Source organism: Aptenodytes forsteri, unplaced genomic scaffold, assembly GCF_000699145.1.
Source record: "Aptenodytes forsteri isolate BGI_AS27 unplaced genomic scaffold, ASM69914v1 Scaffold290, whole genome shotgun sequence".
NCBI lineage: Eukaryota > Metazoa > Chordata > Aves > Sphenisciformes > Spheniscidae > Aptenodytes > Aptenodytes forsteri.
In genome coordinates this window covers 1,008,724-1,012,889 of record NW_008795244.1, presented here as the reverse complement: position 1 = coordinate 1,012,889, position 4,166 = coordinate 1,008,724, and positions in this window count along the sequence as shown.

Sequence of the window (4,166 nt, the reverse complement as noted above, 5' to 3'; positions counted from 1 at the left end):
TTTAAGATTAAAATCCGGGTGGCTGGGTAATTCCCTTGCTAAGTTTGTGTTCCTTTCTTTCTTGCCATATTGTCATCAAAGAAATTATGCGAGGGTTCCATGATGGAGAGATGGAGCTTTGGGTTGCACATGTAAAGCCTGAACAACAGCATGGGATCTCAGATCTGGCAGGCTGGGTGGCACTTAAGTAAAAGATGTCATGCAGGAAAAAAAAAAAAATTAAGCCTAGCTCTGAGTTCCCAGATGTAGAAACAGTGGCAAAATTCAGCTTTCCTGGTTCCTAATGAGTGGATGAGTGTTTAGCCTTGAACTACAGTGGGGCTTGGAAATCACTCAAAATATTTACATTATAGAGTGGGGCTTGCTTAAGGTGAAATATTGCATACCTGTCAATTTTCTTCCTAATCCTAACCGCAATGGGCAGTTACAAGTTGTAGATCTCTGTCTACTCACCAATCTCAAACCCCCCGCACTTTTTTTTATGTGTGCCGCACTAAGTTTTACCTTTGAGTATCTTTACGAACCATAGAAAAGGCTTTTCTTGCAAAGATAAAATGTTCCCCACCATCTGTGCACTAGAAATAACATAAAACGCCCTTTTCCTGTTCTATGAGAAAATTTTCCGTGTTATCAGTATTTGTAAGAGAACAAAACCAGAAAGTTAACTATGAAAGCAGTCAGGAGTACTGAGAAGTAAGCAGTGTTTTTGAACGCTTTTAATCATCTTTCCCCCGTAGCAGCAAACGACACATTATTTATTACTAAGGGTAATTTTGTAATACATCAAGTGTATTCCAAACAAAACAGGAAACTGCAGTTATAGCATGAAGCAACGCCAATACCCACACTGAAAAATATAGCCTACAAACTGGAGGCAGGGCCAAAGCTTAATCCCCGCAAGTCTGTTGCTGTTATGTTGCATGCTATATTGTAAATAAAGTAGACAAGTACAAACAAGAGTTCAAAAGATTATATCTGATGGTAGATGACCATGATTTAATCAACTTTTTGTCCACTACTATACTTTGTATTTTACGTATGGGGTCAGAGTCCGCTGTTGTGCTGGTATAAACAACAACGCTACTAATATTAAAAAAAACTTGCCTCTGTGAAGCAAAAATGAAACAGCTCAATACTGGACTTCTATGCAGCAACATAAGGCCAAAGTAACTGTGGTGGGGGTTTTGATTTTGGGGTGGTTTGGGTTGTTTTGGGTTGATTGTTTGGGTTCTTTTAGCTTTCTAAAGCTAGAAATTATTACTATGATCATGTCATTAGACTTCCTAGTCCACATCATAGATGTTCCTCTGTCAAGCTTTTCTGTTGTATTTGTAGCATATGTCCTTCTCTTATAGTTGTGTTTGGAAAATACATCTAAATTCTAGCATTTTTTTCAAATTTTTTTCTAGTAACTGTCCAACTGAAATGAGACAACAGAGGAGAAAAAATACGGAAACTTTCAGAGAGTTTGATCTCTGTGCAAACTGAGCATCCAAAGAAAGCTTTCTCAAAACTTTTGCAGTAACCTGTAGCGTAAACATGTAGCACCAAAAATTAGAAGCTTGTGGAAACCCCGCTGAGCCCTTACCTACGTCTTTAGGCAGCTAAGCCCCTTTGAAAATCTGGGCTCTAGGCCCAACCCTGCAAAGAGTTCTCTGTGGAAAAGACTGGAAAGACTCCTCCTCCTGCCTGGGACTGACTGTAGGATAGCTATTTTAATAGCTGAGGCTTTCAAAACAGCCTATGGCAGTCAGGAAAAAATAATGTAATAAGCAGCAAGTAGATGAGTTCCCAGATGATTGATTCTGGAGACCTTACAGAGATAGAAATTGTGATTTGTTAAATGGCTGAAAAGGAAAAGCGATGGCTAGAGATGTACTTTCTAATATGCTTTGGGCCAGTTTCTCTCTTGCGTGATTTTGTGTGTGGTCACTTTCTGGCAAAAGAGAGGTCCCAACTCACTATGGTATTTGCTCTATACGCCCTTTGGACGCGTGTCAGAAGTCTCATGTGATTAATCTCTCTAAACTTTGCGGTATTAAAGATACAGGAATGTGGTAGAGATGGAAAGCACCTTATAAATGTGAAGTATTGTTTCCCGTGTTTTTGTAATTTTACTTTTTTCGCTTAAGATTTTTTATTGTGGCAGGATCTTAGCTCTACCTCTTACATTTTTGTCCCAGAAATAAATTGATTGGAACAAATGGGACATTTAACGGAAGATTGCACCATTTAACTTTGGTAGAGTCATTAAGGTAAGATTTGATTTAGTGGCACTCATGGCTCCAAAGATATTCGGTCATACAGGTCCTTGCATTTCGATAACTGTGGGACCTCGAAGGGTGGCCTGGACTTGGAAGACTCTCTCCTAGTCAGCGGTGATTGCAGACTGTAAGGGAACCAATGTAATTCAAAAGCTTGTGCCATATTTTTAATAGCAATTTAATAGCAATTGCTCTATGTGTTGTTTTGTTGGGTTTTTTTAATTTCAGTATAAAGTATTTGGTATTTTAAGTCTTCAATTGTCTTGGCAAAAAGCCACTAATAGGCTTTGATTTTGGAAGCACATCTGTGTGAATGATCCTAGTGGGTTCATAATGGGTACAAAGGACTTGGCCATTAAGAGCTATTTTTATCAATCCTGCAGTCCCTTTCAGATGGATTCTGTTGTATCCAGGATCTTGATTGTAGTATCGCATCTTATCACATCATCCAGAATACCTCATCATATCGTTGGCTGGCCTCCAGCATTGCATCTTTCCATGTCTCTGGCACCCTGGGGGTCCGATGCGTTAAATGCTCCTTTCAATGCACTGAACCTGGAGGGCTGGGTTCTAGACTCAGGAGAGGAATTTGCCCGCTTTGCTGGGGAAGACTTGAGTTGCCTGTTGAGTTGTCCTATTTCTGGTCATGGAAAGGGCACAAAGAAAACCAGTTAGTGACGGTGACCGAGGCCTGATCTTGGGCAGGGGCGCATACCCTCCTCCTTTCTGAAGGGGACCTCCTCCTAAACATCTATCAGCAAAACATCAAGTACGTACAGTTCTTGTGCTCACCTCCTTGCGTTGACAATACGTTGTATGGTCAAGGTCTGGATAACCTTTCCCATAGACTTTCCTTACGAATCAAACCCTATGCCCTCTGCTTCTCTTCTCTTCCTTGAATTTCTAGATTCATTTTTGATGCTGCTACCTGTATCATTGTAATGCACAAAGCTCCCATCAGGCTCGGCAAGGCAAATAAGCACACAGATGTTGTCTGTATCCTGAACAAACTGAACACGTTGCTGGAAGCCTGGTAAGTTGGGCTATAGGGCTACCGCGTTGCATTGCCAACACTTCTGCAATCTTACTATGATTTCTATCGGGGGTTTTTGCATTTGTTTCTTCTGAACTTTTGTTCTTGTCATGGACTCTTTGCTTCAGATTATTATTGGTTTGTGCCTCTAAATATTTGACTCATCTTTCATTTTGATAGTTCCTGTCTGTATTTTTGTCACCAGTTGTTTTATTTCATGGCTTATTTGTCCTCAAGGAGTGTTTTCAGCAACTCCCCCGCCTAGTTTCAGTTGTACACGACGGTGTTCTGCATTCTTCATTGCACGTCTAACAGGGCAGCACAGCACGGACCCTCGCGGTATCCCATGAATAGTTGGAAGGCACTAATGCTAAAAACCAGAGATGATGGCAGGGGGTAGTGAACTCATTCTGGGTCGTGTACAGGAATGCGCAAGTGAGACAGTCAGTCTCTGACCAGGAGGCAAGTGTCTTCCAGGGAGTGGGACTGGTATGCAGCATCCGTGCTGCTGAGCACTCCCAACCCTCGTCTAGGATTTGGAGACAAATGAGGGGTAGCAAAACTCAGAAAACTGCTTAGCGTGACCTACCGAGATTAACTGAAGTAGCGCCAAGGGCAAGACAAAGCATTGCCTCAGAGCTACGGGGACGTGAGAAAACCGGAAAAAATGTAATAGCGCATTTCAGCTGAAATGGAAACCCACGTGCCTGCTCATGGTCGGGGAGGGTGAGGCGCCCGCTCCTCGTGTCCTGGCTAAATTTCATGTTAGGAAGGCGTTGCACAAATCTTTCTTAAGGTGCAAAGCAGCCGAGGCGTTCACCTGCAGCGCTGGCATTCGCCGATAAAGGCAAGCTGCATCTCCGCCCCCC